Source organism: Hordeum vulgare, chromosome 5H (assembly GCF_904849725.1).
Source record: "Hordeum vulgare subsp. vulgare chromosome 5H, MorexV3_pseudomolecules_assembly, whole genome shotgun sequence".
In the NCBI taxonomy this organism is placed as follows: domain Eukaryota; kingdom Viridiplantae; phylum Streptophyta; class Magnoliopsida; order Poales; family Poaceae; genus Hordeum; species Hordeum vulgare.
The window spans coordinates 449,169,178-449,194,201 of NC_058522.1; positions in this window are offsets into that span (position 1 = coordinate 449,169,178).

Below are 25,024 nucleotides of genomic sequence, written 5' to 3' on the forward strand. Positions count from 1 at the left end.
TCGTCGGTGTCCGTGATGGAAGCCAGTAGTCGCGCTGAGCGCTCCCAAAAACCTTATCGCCCTTCTCCCGTACAGGACTCGAAGAGACGGAGTTTCGGAGGCCTACTGTCCCGACGAACGGTGCACGTCGTAGGACGGGATGAGAGTTTCGGAGGCCTACTGTCCCGACGAACGGTGCACCCCGCAGGACGGGATGAGGAAGAACGTAGCAGCAGACCTCCCTTAGGCGCAGGAGAAGGAGACGAACGGTGCACGCCGCAGGACGGGATGAGGAAGAACGTAGCAGCAGACCTCCCTTTTATAGGCGCAGGAGAAGGAGGCGAGAAGCCAGATAGCAAAACATTAGTTCGGCTCGGCTCATTCCCGCAACCCGCGGCGCGTCGTGACGAGGCGAGGCGGGCGGCGGAGGAGGAGGAGCGCGCGTGTATGTCTCTCTTGTTCTCAAGCTCATACATGTGTGGAAACATTCTTCCTTATAAGGAGGTCCAACTCCCACTAAACTAGCAATGTGAGACTAAACATTTCCACCTCTTGCCTTACACAAATGGGTTGCGTGGGCCTCTAGGATTTATTAGGAATTTCTGAAATTACATATTGGGCTGGCCCATAAATACACAAAATTCCAGCAATCCCCCACCAGATCCCAGGGGCACACAAAAATTTGCCTTTGGTTCCAAAACACTGTTTTATATACCGATACTGCAGTGGAGACTGTTAAGTTGAACATCCACCTAGAACTCTATGCTACACTAGTAAGCAACTTGAACAGTGGACTAGGCCTTGAACTGCAAGTTTTCTGCGAATCTAGCTTCACATAGATCCTTGACCGATACTAGGTTGTCGTGGGACTTCCCCGCGGATGGAGCTTATGCGTCATACTCCGAGACCTTTCGTGAGTATACTAGAGAGCACCCTACTCTCATAGATTGCGACGTTTAACAATCTGACTCATATAGGTATGTTCTTCAAAAGATGTTCTGCAGGACTACATCTCTGCTTCACTAAGCAACTTAGAACATATTAAGATGTATATCAACCTGCCATGCAGTTTAGGAAAGTATTGCATCTTCATGGAGTGGTATCATTAATGATAGGATACTTTCCTCTCAGTTGACCAACAGCTTGTCTTCCACATCTAATTCACGGGATCTCCGATCACAAAGAATAGGTTACCACTTTGAACAACTCAAATTGTGGGTCTCATACCCATCTCCCTCGATGCATTATCTATCACATTACGTGATAGACCCTTAGTAAAAGGATCTGCCAGGTTTTTAGATGTTTGGATATAATCCAATGCAATAACTCCGGAGTTTCTCATTTTCCTGACAGATTTTAACCTTCTCTGAATGTGTCTTGATGACTTCATGTTATCCTTTGAGCTGCTCACTTCCGTGATCACAGTTTGATTGTCGTAGTTCATAAGGATACCAGGTACTGGTTTCTCAACAACCGGCAAGTCACTCAAGAGCCAACGAAGCCAATCTGCTTCGACCGTAGCTGTATCTAGTGCTGTGAGTTGTGCTTCCATTGTTGACCTTGTTAAGATCGTTTGCTTGCAAGACTTCCAAGAAACAGCACCACCTCCAAGAGTGAATACATATCCGCTTGTGGACTTTATCTCATCAGCATCAGAGATCCAGTTTGAATCACTATACCCTTCAAGCACCTTTGGGTTTCCAGTATAGTGAATTCCATAATTTGCAGTGCCTTTCAAAAAACGCAAAACTCTCTCTAGAGCTTTCCAATGCACATCTCCTGGTTTTGAGACAAACCGACTCAGTTTGCTAACAGCAAAAGAGATGTTAGGTCTTGTAGCACTGGCTAAGTACATAAGCGAGCCAATAATCTGAGAATATTTCAATTGATCTCTAGCAATTCTTCGATTCTTTCGAAGCAGCACGCTCGCATCATATGGTGTGGGAGAGGACTTGCAGTCACTATACCCAAAGCGACTCAAGATCTTTTCCACATAATGAGATTGACGCAATGTAATCCCACCATCTTCGTCTCTCAACAACTTGATGTTCATAATGACATCAGCCACTCCTAAATCCTTCATCTCAAAACATTGAGATAGGAAATCCTTGACCTCTTTAATAACATTCAGATTTGTTCCGAAAATCAGTATGTCATCAACATACAAGCAAAGGATAACTCCCTCGCCCCCACCATGGCGATAGTACACACATTTATCAGCTTCGTTTACTACAAAGCCTGTAGTAGTTAGAGTTCTTTCAAACTACTCATGCCACTGCTTTGGTGCTTGCTTAAGTCCATATAGAGATTTCAGCAACTTGCATACTTTCCCTTCCTGACCATGTACTACAAACCCATTTGGTTGTTCCATGTAAATTTCCTCATCCAACTCTCCATTTAGGAAAGCAGTCTTAACATCCATTTGATGAACGAGAAGACCATGTGAGGCGGCTAGTGAAAGTAGTACTCGAATAGTGGTCAGTCGAGCCACGGGTGAGTAAGTATCAAAGAAGTCTTCACCTTCCTTTTGGGTGTAACCCTTAGCCACGAGTCGTGCCTTGTACTTTTCGATAGTACCATCAGGCCTAAGCTTCTTCTTGAATACCCATTTGCATCCTATAGGTTTGCACCCATAAGGACGATCAGTAATCTCCCAAGTTTCATTTGCCAAGATGGAATCCATCTCACTATGGACTGCCGCCTTCCAGTAGTCAGCATCTTCAGACGCATAGGCCTCTGAAATAGAACTCGGAGTGTCATCTATGAGATACACAAGAAAATCATCACCAAAGGACTTTGCAGTCCTCTGTCTCTTGCTCCTGGTAGGAACTTCATTGTTCTCCTCCATAATATTTTCAAAGTGTTCCGTCGAAATGATAGGTTCAGTAAATGTGACTAATTCATGGTTTGATGAATTAGGCATCTCCTGATTAGATGAGGTAGCTGTATCCTTCATGGGAAAGATATCTTCAAAGAAAGTCGCATCATTCGACTCCATGATTGTACCGACATGCATGTCAGATACCTCAGATTTTACAACCAAGATCTATATCCAATGCTATGAAAAGCATATCCCAGAAAAACACAATCCACATTTTTTGGTCCTAGCTTGCGCTTCTTTGGGATTGGCACATTGACTTTTGCCAAACAACCCCAGGTTCGTAGATAAGAGAGTTTTAACCTTTTCTTTTCCCATTCCTCGAATGGAGTTATCTCTTTGTTCTTTGTGGGAACTCGATTTAGGACATGACATGCAGTCAATATCGCCTCCCCCCACCATGCCTTGGAGAGACCCGATGTGTCTAACATGGCGTTAACCAAATCAGTTAGAGTATGGTTCTTTCTTTCGGCTATCCCATTTGATTGAGGTGAATAGGTCGGCGTCCTCTCATGGACTATACCATGTTCTGCACAAAAGGAATCAAATTCATTTGAGAAATACTCTCCACCACGATCGGACATAAGCCTCTTGATCTTTCGATCAAGTTGGTTTTCTGCTTCAGCTTTATAGATCTTGAAAAAGTTCAAAGCCTCATCCTTAGACTTTAGAAGATACACTCGGCAGTATCTAGTGGAGTCATCAATTAGTGTCATGAAATATTGCTTTCCACCTTTTGTCAAAATGCCATTCATTTCACATAGATCTGAATGTATGAGCTCTAGTGGTGCAAGATTTCTCGTTTCGGCAGTCGTATGAGACTTACGAGGTTGTTTGGCTTGCACACAAACTTGACACTTAGATCCCTTAACTGTGTTAAAGCTAGGGATTAAGTTCAATTTGACTAGTCGCGACATGCAACCAAAATTAACATGACAAAGACGTGAATGCCACACATTTGATTCACTATTGTTGTAAACATGATTAACAACTTTATTGCAAACGTCTGACAAGGATAAACAGAACAGGCCTCCTGACTCGTAGCCTTTACCAACAAAAGTTCCATACTTGGATATTACAAATTTATTAGACTCAAAGACAAGCTTGTAGCCATCTCTACATAAAAGAGATCCGCTAACAAGATTTTTATTCACGGAGGGGACATAATGCACGTTCTTCAGCCGCACGATATTTCCCAAAGTAAACTTCAGATCGACCGTGCCAACACCACGAGCAGAAGCACGTGAACCGTTGCCCATCAGGACGGTGGAAGTCCATGCGGACTGATAAGATGAAAACATGGAAATATCACCGCATATATGCACATTAGCACCCGTGTCAATTAACCAATCAGGAAAATGACATACTGAAAGAATAGTGGGTAATATACCATACCCAACATCCTCCACGTCAGTGTCAGCAATGACGACATTAGCAGACTTGCCGCCTTTCCCATGTTGACGCTTGTCATAACGATTAGGGCAGTTAGGTGCCCAATGATCAGGATCTCCACACACATGACAAACACCTTTCTTCTTGTCATTCTTCTTCTTAAAGTTGGTGTGCTATACAACCTTGTTCTTCCCATTGAACTTTGCTTTACCATCAAACTTGCCCTTGTTCTTGAGATTGTGGGGCTGGAAGTTTTTCTTCTGTACCAGATTGGCACTAGAACCTCCCTTAATAGCTCGAGCACGTGAGTCTTTTGCTCTCGCCTTTTCTTCCACATCAAGAGTACCTATGAGATCCGGAACGGAAAACTCCTGTCTCTTATGCTTCAGTAAGGTAGCAAAGTTCCTCCACGAAGGAGGAAGTTTAGTGATGATGCCTCCGGCAATGAACTTGTCTGGTAGCATGCAATTAAAGTGCTCAAGTTCTCTTGCAAATGACTGTATTTCGTGAGCTTGCTCAACCACAGAGCGCTCTTCAGTCATCCTGTAGTCATAGAATTGTTCCATGATGTACAGCTAGTGCCAGCATCCGAGACCCCAAACTTGGCCTCGAGTGCATCCCACATATCTTTTCCATTATCAATTTACGCATAAGCATCAACTATGTTTTCACCAAGAGCGCTCAAAAGAGCAGCCTTAAACAAGGTATCCATTTTCTGAAAGGCTAGCTCTTGTTGAGCATCATGATCTCCTTCAGGTTTGCCAAGAGTGGCGTCATAGCAGCTCATGGTTTGAAACCATAGGACAACTCTCACGCGCCACCTCTTATAGTGAACACCCTCAAACATAGGAGGTCTCATGGAAGCAGCAAAACCACTCGGGGTAAATTGCCTATAATAAGGTTTTTGGATTGTTGGAAATATGAGCAATTTACCATAGGATTTTATTACAGGAAAAACTAGGAAAAACATAATCAACATAGCAACAACAAAGAAAGCAAGCTATATAGAGATGAGAAGACAAAAGACATGTGCACGTAGGATCCAGAAAAGAGCATATGTATAACCGTTCTACAAAGACAAGGTATCATCTGGAGTAATGAGTAGAAACGGAACATATCTAGCAAAGAAACTATAGCAAAAAGGTGTGATAGGAATTTAAAGAAGAAGCACATGAGTACGTAGTAAGTTGCAGCAGGAGGAGGATTGGTGTTGGCGTTGTCGTTGGCCATGGTACCGAAGAGGTGGTCGACGTCGGGGAAGTAGTCGTCGTCCGGGAAGAGATTGTCAGTGTCCGTGATGAAAGCCAGCAGTCGCGCTGAGCGCTCCCCAAAAACCTTATAGGCGCAGGAGAAGGAGGCGAGAAGCCAGCGACGGGATACGAAACGAACAGACAGCAGCGAAAAGAGTTGCAGCAGTCGGTTTCAATATCCACTAGCAAAACATTAGTTCGGCTCGGCTCATTCCCGCAACCCGTGACGCGCGGTGAAGGAGGAGGAGCGCGCGTGTATGTCTCTCTTGTTCTCAAGCTCATACATGTGTGGAAACATCCTCCCTTATGAAGAGGTCTAACTCCCACTAAACTAGCAATGTGGGACTAAACATTTCCACCTCTTGTCTTGTATAAATGGGCTGCGTGGGCCTCTAGAATTTATTAGGAATTTCTAAAATTACATATTGGGCTGGCTCATAAATACACAAAATTCCAGCACTTACGACACTACCCGACCGAGGTGCTCAAGGTCGGCAGGAGTTGTACGTCGCATATACCATGACATAACACGTTTTGGTTGCAGGTTGGGGTCTTTTTTTAGTTCAGGGCGGTGCTAGTGGACATGCCCAATATTAAAATAATGCACGTGTTTTTATACATGATTTTCTCTGATTTTATTTGGGTTGTTTTATTTTTTATTTTCTTATTTTTCAACATATTGTGCCATTTTCGTACACATCATAAACATTTTTATACATGTTTAGTATTTTCCAAATGCTCCCTCTGTTTCTAAATATAAGTCTTTCTAAAGGTTTCACTAGAGGACCACATACGGATGTATGGACATATTTTAGAGTGTAAACTCATTTATTTTGCTTTATATGTAGACTATTAGTGAAATGTCTTAAAAGACTTATATTTAGGAATGAAGAGAGTACATGATTAATATATAGTCCCTTCATAAACTAATAGAAGAGCGTTTAGATAACTATTTTAGTTATCGAAACACTCTTATATTAGTTTATAGAGGGAGTATATTTTAATGTATATTTTGATATCTATTTTTCGTACATATTTATATTTTTGGTATAAATCTGAAACATATTTAATAACATCTAGATTTTTAAATACATGATTAATAAAGAAATTCAAATACTAGGTTTGAATATATTTTTCTTATACATGTTAAGAATATTTAACATACACACTGAAACAAAAGTTTTTGTATGATATGAAACGTTGTTTGAAAATATGTGAACATTTACATTGGATAAATATATTTTTCATAACATAAAAAAATGTTTCCAACGCATAGCCATTTCTAAATGTAACATGTATTTTTTTGGGTGCAAAACATTATATTTAAATTATGTGGACTTTTTATTTTGCATTGTCTAAGCTTTTTCAAAAAAGCCACGTACTTTCTATTGAAGGGCCTGAACATTTTTTGAAACGTCTATGTGCACATTTACATTGGATAAATATTTTTTAATAATGTAAAAAAATGTTTGCAACGCATGGACATTTTCTAAATGTAACGTGCATTTTTTAGGGGTGCGAAATATTATATTTAAATTACGCAAACTTTTTTATTTTACATGATCTAAGCTTTTTCAAAAATTTCATGTACTGTTTTTTAAAGGTGTGAACATTTTTTGAAACGCCGCATACATTTTTTAATGAAGCTGAGGCGGCAAATTAGGGAGGGGAACGTATATGGTGGAACCGTGAATTTGGTGCTACCGGTGAGGGTGTACCTACCGTAGTAAAAAGTTTTAGTCTCAAATTAGACGTACATAGTTAAAAACAAGAAAGACAATTCATGCTGTGAAAAGTAGCTAATTCAACCTGGGCCCTAAATTCAGCCCATTTTCTATGCCATCCGTGAAATTATCTTTTTTGTTTTCTAATGTTTTGTTTTTAATTTGGATCTCAAATTTTGTAGTTTGACAGATTCTTGTTGCTGGTAATACTGGTACCTGATTCAGAACTTTTTGACATTCGTAAATTGGATTTTATAAACTTGGTGCACAGGTAGCACAAGATGGCTGAATGCACTAGATATTTCCCCAATTAGGGAGGGTTTATACTTCGTTCCATTGAGGGTGTATGCTTGGTTTCATTGAGGCGGCAAATCAAGTGCGCCTTCCCGTTCCTTTTATAGGGCCGCCCAAGTAGTTTCGTGTAGGTTAGTTCATTTTTCTCTCTGAGAGTACATTCACTCCTTTTGTTGCTTTATTTTTTGTTATTATATAAAAAATCAAATAAAATATTCCAAAATTAATATTTACTTAGAAATTTTTAAAACCGTGAATTAGAAAAATGTTAATGAATTGAAAAAAAACAGTGTAGTTTAAAAAAAGTTGATAGCATTCAAAAAAAATTTGGTATTTAAAAGCAAATAAAAATGTTCATCTCGTTCAAAAACGTATATTAATCTTAAGAAGAGTTTCTATAATGTAAAAAATGACTCAAAAAGTGTTTCGTACCATTCAAAAAATGTAAGTTGCACTTTAATAAGATTACACATTTCAAAAATGTTATAACACTAAAAATTTGTCAAAACAATCATATAGTTTAGAAAAAAATATATATTTAAATGATGTACTCCCTCGGTTTCATAATTCTGGTTGTGGTCGTAGTTCTAATTTGAACTGTGGTTTTAGTTCAGATTTGAACAAAACCACAACAATAATTTTTAAACAGAGGGGGTACGTTATATTGAGAAAATTGTTCATGTCTTTCAAAAAAATGTTTATAAAATGTCAAGATATGTTTGCATAGTTTTCAAAAAAAGAAATCAAAGTGTATTTGAAAAATATTTACACATATTACAAAAAAATATATCCAAACATGTATCTGCAAAAATGTACAATGTGTATAAAGAAAAGTTTCAGATGTACCCGAAAAATGTACAATGTGTGTTAAGAAAGGTAACATGTATTGAAAGAAAAAGAAATAGAGAATCTTCTGGTGCACCTTCGGTGTGAATCAATCATGGGCCCTTCATAAAGTTGTGAGATTTTATGTCACATTGACGGTGCCATACGACCGCTGAGGTGAGTGGTTAGGGTCACATGGTACACCATCATTTGATTTGTTTCTTCAGGTGCACCTTCCACTTGTTCTCTTTTATCTCCTCTTTACTCTTTTTCTTGTATTGGTTTGATTTCATTCATAAATAGTTCATTCATTGTGGAAATAAAAAAAAGGATAGTTGCAATCATGTGTCTTCATTAGTCATTAGTGGCAATATCAAAACGAATATCTCATTTTTAATGAAATAAATCGTTTTAAACTCAGGTTAACGGAGTGTAACAATAACACTCGCCATTTGTATCCATGTAAAAAATAAGTTTTAATTAAGTAAGTTAACCTATAGCTCAGCTCATCCTCTCTCTACCCCTTGTTGTGTAAACCTCAAAGTTGACATAATTCCATCATATTAGGGTGACGTTAAGACTTGTGTCACATGAATTCGTGTCATCCAAAATATTGTCATATCATTATCTTGCTAGAATACGCATGGATGATGGATATATCCATGCTCGATATCCTCTCTCTAGCCACCCGTCATAGTAAGTGGTCGTACAAACTCATTGTAGTGCCCCAAGTGTAAGACTTTCCCTTTTTGTAACCTTCCATGTGGGACCACCTTGACATTGTCATGAGAGCTATCTATGCATGTATGATTTCATGTGTCACCTTGTATTTCTTCTTTTGCATGCATGCATCCATGTCATACCATTCTTACCATGCCTTGTGTTGCTTGCATCTATACCTTGCCATGTCTTGGAGTGGGCCTTGTAATTTCATGTGTTGATGCCATGTGATGATGGTGTGTGGTGTGTAGCAGTGGTTGCTAGGTATTTTCAAAGCTCATTGCAATTTCAAACCCTTTCCCTTTCCTATTATCTCATGTTCAAAATTCCATCTTCCCAAAAGCCGTTTTAAAATGTCTTGTGTTTAGAGGTTATTGTGAAGATGATGATGTGATGAGGTGGAGTTTTATTCTTGGTCTTGAGGGTGAATATAAATCACAAAACAGAATAAATAATTGCTGTTTTGTATTTATTTAATTGCCCCATAAAATTCCTTTTGCATTTTATTTAAAAAGCTTATGTATTTTCAGGCCCAGGGGCATTTTTGCTTTGATTTTATAATCGGTAGTTAGTCCTGTGGGCCTTTTCCTTTCTCTGTAATTTATCTAATTAGATAATAACATGTCCAGGGTTGTTTTATCTATTTTTCTTCTCTGGTGGGCTTCCTCCCACTCAGAGAGGCCCAGCGCCTCCTCTCCCCCTCGCGACAGCAGCCCATCCCGCGTCCCTCTTCCTCCTCCGTCTACGTCACGGTGTACGACTCCTCCTCCTCCACCGATTCTCCATGGCTCGATCCTGTGGCTCTAGCGCCTCCCCCGAGGTGATATAAGATGGAGGGGACCTTCCTCCTTCCCTAGGGTTCCCCCTCCTTCCTCCAGCGCCGCCGCCACCTCCCTCTCCCTGGTAAGATTCTTTGTAGAGTAGGAGCAGAGAGAGAAAGAGAACCCCTCGCCGCCGTCTACCCCGCCTTCTCCGTCCAGCAGCGCCGGCGGCCATGTCCAGGAGCTCGGGGAGACTCCCCGCGACCCATTCCCACCAGCATTGAGGACGAGGGGCGACCGCAGCGACGGCCAGTAGTGTGTCATCACCTCGGCCTCGGAGCACCGTCGTCTTCCTCTACCCCGTCAGCAGCAGGAACCATCGGCTTCTTCTTCCCCTACGGCTACTCCTTCGTTCGGGTGGCCTCTGTTCCTTCCTTCTCTAGGTGAGGTCGTCCTCCCCCTTCCTTCCTCCTCCGTGGTCAGCCCGGATCCGACGAGGGCGTGGGCATTCTCGCTGCTCGAGCAGCAGTAGTAGCAGGTTGACGTTAGTGGTAGGAGATGCATGAGCTTTTGTGTGTGGGTGTGTGGCGCAGGTGGATGCTCCCTCTCCTCTCGTAGTAGTAGCAGCACCGACGCTTTCGGACCCCTCGCTGACGTAGAGCCCCCATGCCGCCATAATCTCTGTCAGTAGAGAGTTGCAGGTGCTTCGCGCATGGGTGTTGGTGTGTGTGTTGTAGCGCAGGTGCAGTCAGTGTGGGAGGCGTGCCGCAGCAGCAGGTGACGGCCTCCCTGATGCGTCGCAGCAGCAACAGTAGAGCGGTGCACCGGTGGCCTCCCTGTTGCCGGCGCACCTCCGTGCAGTGCAGGCACGCAGCAGATGAAGTATATTTCCAAATTCTACTCTAGTCTGTCAGAAACCGTGTCGTAGCGCAGTGGTTGGCAGTTCTGTTTGCTAACATGAGGTGCAGGGATCGATCCCAGTGGAAGCCTCCCCCGTTTTGTGTGGATTTTTCGGCACAGTATTTTTGCGTAGCAGAGGCAGCTCATACTGTTAGCCTCTCTGTTCCTGTCGAGCAGCTGGCCGGTAGCAGAGTGGGAGAGGTGCAGTTTGTGTACCAGAGGTACAGGGTTCGACCCCTACCTCCTCCTTTTATTTTATTTTTTCCTTCTTGCAGTGCAATTAATTCTTGTGTTGTGCATCCTGCTTTGAGTTTTGTTGCTGTGGTGTGCAACACACCATGAGGCTGTTTTACACCGCCCTCTCAACAGTATATTTTGCACACTAGCTTGCTGGTTGTGTGTAGTTGACCATGTAAGGAGTTGAACCTTGTGATATGTGTGCTTGTGGATTCATGGGCATAGTGTAGGTTGTGTGTATGTGGTGTAGGCACACATCCTAGAAGAGCATGTGCTGCTTGGTGTATATGCTAGATGGGTTATATCTAAGTTGGGTGGCTTGTGCTAGTAGTTTTAGTTGCATGAGTTGTGGAGTAGTATGTGTGAACCACACACATGGGATTGGCTCATGTGGCACCTAATGGGAGTGTATGTGGTAATATTCTTCCATGACCATGTTCATATATAGATTGTTGGGGAATGTCGCATGGGAAACAAAAAATTTCCTACGAAGACCTATCATGGTGATGTCCATCTACGAGACGGGATGTGTGATCTACGTACCCTTGTAGACCGTACAGCAGAAGCGTTAGTGAATGCGGTTGATGTAGTGGAACGTCCTCACGTCCCTCGATCCGCCCCGCGAACCGTCCCGCGATCAATCCCACGATCTAGTGCCGAACGGACGGCACCTCCGCGTTCAGCACACGTACAGCTCGACGATGATCTCGGCCTTCTTGATCCAGCAAGAGAGACGGGGAGGTAGAAGAGTTCTCCGGCAGCGTGACGGCGCTCCGGAGGTTGGTGATGATCTCGTCTCAGCAGGTCTCCGCCCGAGCTCCGCAGAAACGCGATCTAGAGGTAAAACCGTGGAGATATGTGGTCGGGCTGCCGTGGCAAAGTCGTGTCAAATCAGCCCTAAAACCTCCGTATATATAGGGGGAAGAGGGGGAGCCTTGCCTTGGGGTCCAAGGACCCCTAAGGGTTTCGGCCGAGCCAAGGGGGGCAGCCCTCCCCTTCCAAACCGAGTCCAACTAGGTTTGGAAGGAGGAGTCCTTCCCCCTTTTCCCACCTCCTCTTTTTTTTCCTTTCTCTTTGATTTTTCTTCCTATGGCGCATAGGGCTCTTTTGGGCTGTTCCACCAGCCCACTAAAGGCTGGTGCGCCACCCCCAAGGCCTATGGGCTTCCCCGGGGTGGGTTGCCCCCCCGGTGAACTCCCGGAACCCATTTGTCATTCCCGGTACATTCCCGGTAACTCCGAAAACCTTCCGGTAATCAAATGAGGTCATCCTATATATCAATCTTCGTTTCCGGACTATTCCGGAAACCCTCGTGACGTCCGTGATCTCATCCGGGACTCCGAACAACATTCGGTAACCAACCATATAACTCAAATACGCATAAAACAACGTCGAACCTTAAGTGTGCAGACCCTGCGGGTTCGAGAACTATGTAGACATGACCCGAGAGACTCCTCGGTCAATATCCAATAGCGGGACCTGGATGCCCATATTGGATCCTACATATTCTACGAAGATCTTATCGTTTGAACCTCAGTGCCAAGGATTCATATAATCCCGTATGTCATTCCCTTTGTCCTTCGGTATGTTACTTGCCCGAGATTCGATCGTCAGTATCCGTATACCTATTTTAATCTCGTTTACCGGCAAGTCTCTTTACTCGTTCCGCAATACAAGATCCCGCAACTTACACTAAGTCACATTGCTTGCAAGGCTTGTGTGTGGTGTTGTATTACCGAGTGGGCCCCGAGATACCTCTCCGTCACACGGAGTGACAAATCCCAGTCTCGATCCATACTAACTCAACGAACACCTTCGGAGATACCTGTAGAGCATCTTTATAGTCACCCAGCTACGTTGCGACGTTTGATACACACAAAGTATTCCTCCGATGTTAGTGAGTTATATGATCTCATGGTCATAGGAACAAATATTTGACATGCAGAAAACAGTAGCAACAAAATGACACGATCAACATGCTACGTCTATTAGTTTGGGTCTAGTCCATCACGTGATTCTCCTAATGACGTGATCCAGTTATCAAGCAACAACACCTTGTTCATAATCAGAAGACACTGACTATCTTTGATCAACTGGCTAGCCAACTAGAGGCTTGCTAGGGACAGTGTTTTGTCTATGTATCCACACATGTAAATGAGTCTTCATTCAACACAATTATAGCATGGATAATAAACGATTATCTTGATACAGGAATTATGATAATAACTATATTTATTATTGCCTCTAGGGCATAATTCCAACAAAGATGCCTTGCATGTTTGTGTTGATCAAGAGCATGATGTTGTTGTGAATGATGTGGAGTATATGTGTGTGTGTGGACCTTTCCACCTTTGCAAGTTGTGCACCTCCTCATGTTTAATATGAGAGAGAGCATGTTGTGTGTGGGGTTGGCTTGTGATAAGTATTGGTGTTGTTGATGTGCATGACAAAAACATGGGGTTTAAACCCCCATGTCACTTTGTCATTGTGCACATGAACTCAACCTTTGTAGTTGTTGTCTTAGTAGGATACTTTATGGAGTTGACATATTCAGATTTGTTGCAAGTTTGATCTTTGATTCCATGGAATAGGTGGAGCCCAAGGGCATGAGCTTTTGTGTGATAGTAGTAGGGGTTTTGCTCTACACCATAGTGGTGTCATTTATCACTTGGTCTTATGTGTGTGCAAACTATGCCTAGACAAAGTGGGCATGTGGCTGAAAATTCCAGATTAGTGAAATCTGTAATTTCACTAAGTCTGGAATTCTGGAAACATTTTCTTCTCTTATAGATGAGGATGTGCTGGTCATTCTGTTGAGATCTAGCCTTAGCTCGGTGCTAGGATTTTGGACCTGATATGTGTGTGAAGCTCCCTGTCAAATTTCAAATCATTTGGAGTCCAGTAGGTTGTGTTTTGATTGCTGTCAAAAAGCTTCAGAACAGAGACAGAAACTCAGGTGCCGGAATTTTCACTAAGTCCCTGAGATCTGATGGTTTTGGGAAAGTTTGTGGCCTTGTATCTTCTAGAGTTTTATTCCTTTTGCTGTGATTCTTGCTGGAACTTGTAGTGTTCTTGGTTGGCAACAGCCACATGTATTATTTGTCATGTTTGGAGGCATGTAGCTATGTTGCATGTAGCTCCCAAATAGCTAAGATGCAAATTGTGGCAGATTATGTAGTATAGTCATTTTGATCAATGTGTGTGCTTAGTTGGTGTTGTGGTGTTCTTCCTTGCTCCATTCCATTCATGTTGGAATGACACATGTCTTGGCAACCTGGGAATACCATATTTGTGCCATTTGAGTGTGTGGTGTTGAATCTTCCACATAGAGCTTCATATCTTGTTTCGTTGATTCCCGTTGATCCGTAGCTCCGTTTGCAATGTTCTTTATATAGTTTTGCATCGTTTTCACGAGCCGCATCTGTTCATGCCATCCTCATGCATGTCAAAATAGCTTAGTGTACAGTTCTTCCCAGAAACTTGCAGTAGTTTAATTTGCTTGTGCTAGTGATAGAATTAGTGATGCATGCCCATTGTTCATCTCATGCATCATGTGATTGTTGCATCTTGTGGTGCTGCTGTTCATTGGCTGTTATTCTTATGTTGGGTAGCACCGGGATCGGAGAACGAATACGTGGAGTCAGGAGAGTACGTGCAGGACGAACCAGAACCATTCCAAGCTGAGGATAACACAGGCAAGATGATATGACCTTGATTCCATCTCTAGACTTGTTATGTTAGTTTCGTTTCTATGTCATATTGCTCGCTTCCTACCACTAAATTAAATTGCCTCTTGAAAAGCCATGAGCCCAAACACCGTTCTCCTTCCTAGCAAACTTGTGTGGCTAAGTAGGCTTGCTCTACTAATGTTAGCATTGCTAGTTGCAGGTGTTTTTGACTCATGTGATAACATGAGCTTGATATCATTATGTTAAATTCTGTTATTTAATTAATGCACCTATATACTTGGTAAATGACGGGAGGCCTAGCCTTTTGCCGGGTGCTTTGTTCTGTTCTTGCCGCCTTAGTTACCGGTTACCGGTGTTTGATTCCATAATGAATGCTCCTAACACGTTCGGGGTTGTTATGGGAACCCCCTTGATAAATCGCGTAGTGCTAAGACTTGTCCGGCGCGACCCAACTTTGGTGTTAATTTGCTAATCACTTAATAATAAACTGCATAGGGAATAGCTACCCCGAGGATTTTAATCAACAACCCGGGCGAGTGCTCCTCATGAGTGTTGGTCCAAACTAGAGCACCATGCGGGGCCATCCCGGGGCAACTTGGGAGATTTCTCTGGCCACCGTACGCTTCGCTTATCCGGCGTGTCCTGAGACTGAGATACGCGGCTCTTATCAGGGTCGTCGACACGTCGGGAGGTCCTGCTAGTCTTGTCTTACCTTAGCGGTATATCTTGCGTATAGGAATCCCAGTGAAGCTTTGGTTTCCCCAGAGTTGAGGTTTTCCTCTAAGGAATCTGACGAGATCACGAGATTCGTGATAGAGGATGCCTTTGCAGCCTATGTTCGTTTGTGATGGACTAGTTGGAGCACCCCTGCAGGGTTTAATCTTTTGGAAAGGCGTGCCCGCGGTTATGTGGCAACTTGGAATATTTTGTTAACATTCGGTATTAGAGAACTTAAACATAAACTAATCAAATTGCCAACTGTGTACGTAACTGTGACTGTCCCTTCGAAGATCTCTCTTCGATCGGGAACACGGTGGGATTATGAATGCCGTAGGTAGGTGTTCAGGATCACTTAGTGATCAAGTAATCCCGACCGCTAGTGTAGACCACCTTCACAATTACTTCGCGTAAGTTAGCCACTTAATCAAGCTTAGGATGCTGCAGCCTGATACACCTCACCCTTACCCTACCTAATAGCATGACTAGTTCTGGCACCAAGGTCTTAGATTGCTGAGTCCCCGTGGCTCACGGATTCCTCCGAAACTCCCAGCAGGTACAGGTACCCCAGAGACAGATGATCCCGACGGCACCCAGCTAGCGTGGCAGTACGACGACGAGACAGACCGCCTCTACGTGAACTAGCCAGAGGACTGAGGCGTGGTCGTGATCGTGGGCCTGCAGCAGGGTAGCATAGCATTTCCCATGTTTTGTAGTCCGTAGCGGAACTACCTTGATTGTATTTGTGATGTACTCTGAGTTATTAATAAGAAGACAGTTGAATCCCGAATTGTCTACTTGTATTATTATTTGTGCTATGTTACTTGCTTGCGAAACGCTTAGATGCGCTTCTTTCCTATTCGGGGGCCTCGACCCCCAGATCGGAAAGGACCGCATCTTGGTCGTTACACTCATGCATTTGATGGGTCGACCCCCAGATCGGAAAGGACCCCCAGATGTGAATGATTCATATTTACACGGCATCTTCATTAAGAATCTTTGTAGAAAATCTCCATTTTTTCATTCACTAGGTCATGCCTTTTTTTAAGTGTATTCAACACTTGCATGTTAAAATATACCATGTACGTGTGCATGCTCATGAGCTTGTGCCATTCTTTTAAACAAAATGAGTTCAAAACCATATCGAGTGCACTTATTTTCTTGGTGCATCTGATGCATTCAGTAAAAAAAACTACTGCATTCGTCGCGAAATATAAGATCTTTTTGTAGGCTAATAGAGCTTTTCTAGGCAAACTAGCCTACAAAAACGCCTTATAGTTTGAAACCGAGGTAGTACTTGTTATAAATTTCCAAAAGGTATAGTTGTTTGCATAAATATATGTCTCTCATATCATATATTATTAGCACAAATTTGATCCACAAATTGCCGAAATTATTAGTTAACTCATGATGTTTAGTCGTGGCCTTGCCTTCATGTATGAACATGTTGGCATATGACCTCATGATCGAGTAATGTCATTGGATTATATGAGTCAAGTTCACCATTTAAGTTCCTTCATTAAGAGAATATATACTTAAGTATTGACTAGTCACATGCTCGTGCTATGTTACGGGGTAATAAAAAAGGTGGACTTAAGTTATACAATAATTAGGAGCTCATACACTACTATGAAGAAATAACGAAATATAAAGACATTGATCAAAGCAATGTCGTGTTATTGATGGATAAACACAATCAAACATACGACTTCCAATTCACAAACTCATTCGTCCATCTTCTCCATTTCACCTCCTTGAAAGACTCGTTGTTCTACATACTCATCTTTCTCATTGTTCGCTCTATCCTATATCAAAAAGACAGAGATCATGCAACATATAGAAAATTCTTTCATGCACATGTGGCAATGATACGTCTCCAACGTATCTACTTTTTTAAACACTTTTGCTTTGGTTTTAGACTCTAATTTGCATGATTTGAATGGAACTAACTTGGACTCACGCACTTTTTAGCACAACTATCTTGGTGTTATTTTTATGCAAAAATAAAAGTTCTCGAAATTTGATGATTTTTTGTGAATTATTTCTGAAATATATAATGAATTTTGGAGCAAAGATCCACTAGAGGGGTCTGTCTGTGGGCCACAAGCCAACAGGGTGCGCCCACCCCCCTAGGCATGCCTTGATGGCTTGTGGGGCGCACATGGCTCCTCCAACCCTAATTCTAGTCCTATAAATTCACATATTCGTAGAAAAAAATCAGAGAGAATATTTCATCACGTTTGACGAGACGGAGCCGCCGCCACCTCATGTTCTTCCTCGGAAGGGCTGATCTGGAGTCCGTTTGGGGCTCCGAAGAGGGGGATTCGTCATTGTTGTCATCATCAATCCTTCTCCATCAAGAATTCCATGATGGTCACCAGTGGGTGCTAGTAATTCCTTAGTAAGCTTGCTGGATGGTGATGAGGTTTGGATGAGATTGATCATGTAATCGAGTTAAGTTTGATGGAGTTTGTTCCCTAGTATCCATTATGTTTTGAGATTGATGTTGTTATAACTTTCCTATGCTTAATGCTTGTCACTAGGGCCCGAGTGCCATGATTTCATACCTAAACTTATTATGTTCTCTCTGAATATGAAAATTATTTAGATCCTATCTTGTAAGTTGTATGCACCTATTATGTGTCTTGATCCGCATGCCCCAAGGTGACACTAATTGAGATTCTTTTCGGTGATTGTCGTAGTATGAGGAGCTCATGTATTCACTATGTGTTCATGTTTTGTTCCGGAACTCTATTAAAAGGATGCCTTAATATCTGTATGTTTCCAATAGGACCCTGCTGCCACGGGAGGGTAGGACAAATAATGCCATGCAAGTTCTTATTGCAAGCACGTACAACTATACGGAATACATGCCTACATTATATTGATGAATTGAAGCTAGTTCTATGTCGCTCTAGTGTGTAACTGTTACATGATTGATGTCCTCCATATGTTTTCATCGCTGATCCATGTGCCTACGCTTTACATATACTGAATCTTGCTAAGCTACTACTATTGTTGTTACTGTCACACATGTTACTCAATTGCTACCGTTACTGTTGTTATCAAAATTGATGCTATCATTGTTACTATTACTACTATCGTTTGTTGTACTACTAAACCTTTGGTGGAGAGAGATATCTGAGGTGTGGTTGAATTGACAACTCAGTTGTCAAGGCCTCTAGATATTCTTTGGCTCTCCTTCTGTCGAATCAACAAATTAGGGTGAAATACTACCCGCGAAGACTGTTGTGATCCCCTATACTTGTGGGTTATCACGCAACTGCAAAGATATTGACCAACTTTATATTTGAATCCAAATTGGCCTGACTTTGACTTCTCTTTGCTTCACATGGACTACGCCCTCTAGCCCGTATACCTTTTTAAGCTAGATATGTGTCACGCCCAAGATGCGACCCTATCCTCAATTTGGCACGAAGGCCTCGTCACGGATAGAAGCGCATCTCATCGTGTCGCAAGAATAGATATCGTTACAAGTACATGTACTGAAAAGAAGAGATATATATACAGAGTTAGCTTACACTCGCCACAAGCTACATCAGAGTCACATCAGTACATTACATAATCATCAAGAGTAAGAGCAGGGTCCGCCTACGGACGGAAACAAACGAGAAAAATAAGAACGACGTCCATCCTTGCTATCCCAGGCTGCCAGCCTGGAATCCATCCTAGATCGATGAAGAAGAAGAAGGAGAAGCAACTCCAAATGAACAAACAACGCGCTCGCGTCGAGTAACCTTCCTGTACCTGCAACTGGTGTTCTAGTAATCTGTGAGCCACAGCGGACTCAGCAATCTCATTTCCAAAGGTATCAAGACTAGCAAAGTTTAATGGGTGAGGTAAGGTTAAGTGGTGAGGTTGCAGCAGCGGCTAAGCATGTATTTGGTGGCTAAACTTACGAGTACAAGAAATAAGAGGGGGAAGATCTACGTATAACGAACGTGAACTACTGATGATCAAATAAATGATCCTGAACACCTACCTACGTCATACATAACCCCACCGTGTCCTCGATCGGAGAAGGAACTCACGAAAGAGACAGTCACGGTTACGCACACAGTTGGCATATTTTAATCAAGTTAACTTCAAGTTATCTAGAACCAGTGTTAAATAAAGTTTCCACGTTGCCACATAACCGCGGGCACAGCTTTCCGAAAGATTTAACCCTGCAGGGGTGCTCCAACTAGTCCATCACAAATTACCACAAGCCGCATAGAAATCCTCGATCACGACACTCACGATCTCGTCGGATCCCTTAGTGGAAAACCTCAACTCTGAGATTACCCAAAGCATCACCGGAATCCCGATGCACAAGATATCTCATCAAAGGTAAAACTAATCCAGCAAGGCCGCCCGGCGTGTCGATGATCCCGATAGGAGCCGCATATCTCGTTCTCAGGACACGACGGATAAGCGAAGCGTACGAGTGCCAAACCTCGAGTTTCCTCGCGGTGGCCCCGCACGATGCTCTGTTTTGGACCAACACTCATGAGGAGCACTGGCCCGGAGGTTGATTAAATTATCCTCGGGGTCCGGAAAGTCCCTATGCAATTTTATTAGGTGTTTAGGCAAATGTAGTACCAAAGTTGGGCCTTGCCAGACCAGCTTTAATCTAAAACGAATTATCAAGGGGGTCCCCATAACAACCCCGATCGTGTTAGGAGCGCTCATTTATGGAACATAACACCGGTAGCCGGCAAACTAAGGGGGCAAAGGTGGAACAAAACACCAGGCTAGAAAAGGGCCGAGCCTTCCACCTTTTACCAAGTATATAGGTGCATTAAATTAAATAGCATTTAATATGGTGATATAACAAGGAACCCATGCTTTCACATGGAAGCAAAGCACCTGCAACTAGAAACGCTATCAACAGGGTTAAGCAAGCAGTAACATAGCCAATCAGTGGTTTGCTAGGTTGAACAGGTTGAAGGTATTCATGGCATTGTTGAGAGGCTGATATTTAACAAGTGGTAGGCAACGAGACATAATCGATAGCATCGAAATAACTAGCATGGCAATGATAGTAATGGTATCTGGGGAAATGATCATCTTGCCTGAGATCCCGCTTGGAAGAAGAATGCCACCGTGAAGCAGACGAACCGACGTAGTCGAACGGGTCCTCACATCCGACACGCTTGCGGAACTCTATCGAGACGAAGCAAACCGGAAACATAAATCAACACACGGAATTCACCACACGATGCACAACACAAATGATGCATGAGCAGCTGAATACATGCAGGACACATCATGTCAATTCACACAAACAAACATTACACATTAAGTGAAGTTCAATATGCAACGAGTTGCATATTGACGAAACTCCACATATGAATTATTTAGTTCACTCCCATTTATCTACACGGCAATATTAATGTTGTCAAACATGCAAGAGGTGAAGCGGAAATTAAACTACCTAACTAGACATTTTAAGTGAGGTCGGAAATGACATATAGCATCTCCGAGACGACCTCACATGTTAATTTACAATTCTGTCCAGATCTGAGTTAACACATTTAATTAGTTGTTAAACAGCAAAACAAATAGGTTCTTGTGGTTCTACGCGTCATTTCAGGCAATCTACACATAAAGAACATCTCCAATGGAGCTACGGATCAAAAGATACAAGCACCGCAAGATAGGAAGGCATGAATGCAATATGTGTGCAACGACGGTCACGAGCACTTCAAAACATACAAACAGCAACAGAAAATGAAACTACACCTGATTCTAAGCAAGTTTCATGTAGGGCACGATCATAACGGAGCTACGGTTCAAAAGATACGAGCAAATCAAGAAATCACTACAATCTGCGAAAATCAGCCACATAGCATTTTCTACGCCCCACAACTACGAGCTACACAACTCCGATAAACTCAAGCAAGGCATGGCACAAAAGAGGGCAAGACGCACTTTTACAAACAACTAACAACAACTAGCATGGCAGCAAGGAGCACTAGGAAAATAAGACACAAAATGGCATCTCACCCACTATTTCAGACTTAGTGAAAATTACACCTCATGAAAGTGCAGTTTTCGATCTGAAGCCATATTGACAGCAGAAAAACCAATAGCTTCAGGACTCCGAATGGCATGAAAATTTACAGCATGCTAGAGAAACACAATGGGTACAACTAACTCCATTGGACCAACCTCAAAAGAGCTACAGATCACAAGATACAAGCAAGACAAGACAGCAACAAAATATAACAGATTCCAGACTTAGAAATATTTCAGCACCTCCAAATCAGCACTATTTCTAACAACTTGAGAGCAATCAAACCACACCTAAACATGCATTTCTATTGCAACTAAAAATACCAGGGGCTAGACAAAACATCTAAGAAGAACTACCTAGTTGACAACTCCGTCAAACGAAGCACGGAATAAATCCTACGAAATAAACAAAAGGGCAACATAGCAAAATATCGCGCGAACTAACTTTCTCAAAAACTAAAACTAATTGCACAGAAAAATCCAATGGATTTTTCTACCCCGGAAACATATAAAATATGTGGGGTTCCAACACAAAAATAAAGCCACACATAAATGCGGAAAAATTACCTATACACGGAAAATAATCTAGCGGCAAATCCCTACGCGCAAAAATATAAATGACCGCTCTAAAATACATGGAAAAGTGTCTCCTAAAACATGGACATTTAATCTACGGTATACGGGTAAGCCGGACACGCACGAGAAATAACTACGGATCGGATCCTATTGAATCAGCACGCAAAACGATGCATTAGGCACTTCAAACTACCTCAAATAATTATGCAAGTTGGATAATCGTATTCTAGGCGAAATTCTATGCCAAAACCATATACAATATGCATCGTTCCGACTTACGGATAAAAAGTTACGTACGTTTGAAAATATGATATTTTTCTGAAAATAGAATAAATCGCAGGAAAAATAAATAAACACCTAAAGCCTAAATGGGCCGTAAGCTCAGGCGCAATATAAAAAACTAGTGCATGGGCATTATATAAAGGGGCTGGGGGGAGCCTCATCTTGGGCCGGAAGGCTGGCTGGGCCGAGGTAGCTGGGCCGAGGGGGAGACGGTGGGGAGCTGCTCGCGCTGGCGGTGGGGAGGCCACTGCCCAGCTGGGCCGGCTCGGTCGGTCTGGAGGGAGGCGCAGGCCCATGCGAGATGAGGCCCAGGCGCAGGGTTCCTCGTCCCCTCGTCCTCCCGACCTGGGACTGCTGGCGGCTGCGCAGCAAGCGAGGCCCCGACGTGGGGGTCGAACACCGGCGAGGGGCGGCGGGATCCGGCCGGGAACGGGCAGCTCCGGCCTGCCCGCACCGGATCCGGGCGACGGCGAGGCAAAACGGGCGCGGGGCGGCGCGCGGCTGCTGGCCGGTGGCGGGGAAGAGCTAGGGTTAGGGGTAGGTGGCGCGGAAAACAAGGAGGGTTTAGAGGGAGGCTGTCTGAAATGCATGGGGGTATTTATAGACAAATGGGGGGCTAGGTTTAGCGAAATTCCGCCCCGGTTTCAACCGCGCGGTCGGATTCGGACGATTCCGAACGCGGGAATGGGAACGCAGCCGTGTAGAGGGGATATCCGGAGACGAGAGGGAAAACGGGCGACGCGGCAACGCGATTTTAAAACACCGAAAAACGTCCGAGGGTAGACCGAATACGGTGCCGCTACGGTCGACCGTTCGGGTACCAGACGAACTCCGATCGCGACGAATTTTGACAGGCGGCCTCGCTATATCTAATAAAGACCGCACGTCAAATCTCAACCAGATCAGAGAAAGTTTTACGCACACTTGTAAAACAGGGTTTCGACGGTGCCGCGGGCGCGTGCGAGTGTGGACGGGCTCAGAACGAACAACGACGAGAACCGGCAACTAACAACGGATGCAACTTTTGAAAACTGGCGGCAACGGGGTGCCGATGCAATGCTGATGATGCGCATGATGCGATGATGATGCGACAAAAGAAAATAGACACACGACGAAAACGGAATAGAAGGGGAATCTTCTGGAACGTCGGCATCGGGCTGTCACAAGTCTCCTACACTACAAGAGGATCTCGCCCCGAGATCCAAGAATGAAAGGGGGAGAGGATCAGAAAAAAAAGAGGTAAAACTTAGTCGCTTCTTTGACAAACGAGTGAAACCAACGATCCTTGAAGGTTGCAAAGCGATGAGGAATGAAATGAGAAAGAAGCAGGAATTCACGGAAAATTTCGGCACCACTTCGGTAGGAAAATGGGACAAAAAATTTGATAAGAAGGAAGAATTAGACAATATTCACAACAAAGAACTAAATAGAACAAGGGAACACCATGATCTTGATAGAACAACAAGATTAACCCAAATGAGCAACATCACAATGCCTCCGGAACAATAGAATAGGAACTAGCTCAAGCGGAAGAAGAGAATGAAGAAAGGAATGACAACTATCATCACGATAGAATTTAAGAGCCTCCGGATAGAAGAATAGATGGAGTAGTTGGAAAACCAACAACGAAAAGAGCAAGATAGTAGTGGGCTTAAGGAAATCATCTCACATTTATGAGGTGACAACCAACCACTAAAAGAAACAAGGATTGATTGGGAGAAACAAGATATGAACAACTCTTACACCAAGAGGATACATCAAGAACTTGGAATAATGACAAGCACCATGATAGCAACAATCCATAGGAAAAGCTTTAGGTGAAATCCAAACCAAGATAGCTCAATTAAGAAATCATGGGTTGGAAAATGTCTCATGATCATAGAATTGGTGGGTTTAATTATCTCATTCTTGAAAGGAAAACTCTTCGAGGCTCCTACACTAACAAGAAGGCTATAATACCACCTCAAAGGATAAAGGAAGAACAAATGCACTTGGGAATGCAAGAGAACGGATACTTGAGGTTCTGCAACAAGAATCTTGAATAACACTTTAAGAATGAATTGATATGATGATGAACCACCAAGAAGGACCACCGTATACAAATGAATGATGCAAAGATAACAAGGTAGAAAAGAATAAGATTATGACCTTGCCAGGATTTAGATGAAGCCTCACAAAGAGATACTTGGGAAAACTTAGAACTCCGGAAAAGAAAAGATAAGAACACTTGAGAAAAGAATTGATATCATGAGCCGCTCCGGAAGAACAATTGAAATCTCTTGGAAGAAGGAAGAACAAGAATAAGAATTATGTTATGCTCATCCTTCATCAAATTAAATTGATGACAAGCAACGGATTTAGCATAACACTTATTCTACTAGAAATGAATCTTGAAGAGGCACAAAGAGATAAGCACCACTTGAGGCATAATTGAAGGAAGCACTGGTAAGAATTCCAATTAATGGAAATACTAAGAATTAATGGAGATACATGAGAATGAAGAGATCATGAGCCACCTGAGAGAAACTAGAACAAGGCACCGGATAATCGAGAGACGAACGAAGAGACAACAATGGAGAAGAATTGAGGATGAAAGCTGAAAGCTGAGAATGAAGAATCTTCTAAAATGATGGCCTTCGGAGGATCGAGAAATAAAAACAACTTAGAAATGCACCGGATAGCAAGAAAGGGATACTCATGATTGACAACAATTAAGATGATGGCACAAAGCTGAAATGACGAATATCCACGAGAATGAACCAAGATTGAGAGAAACACTCCT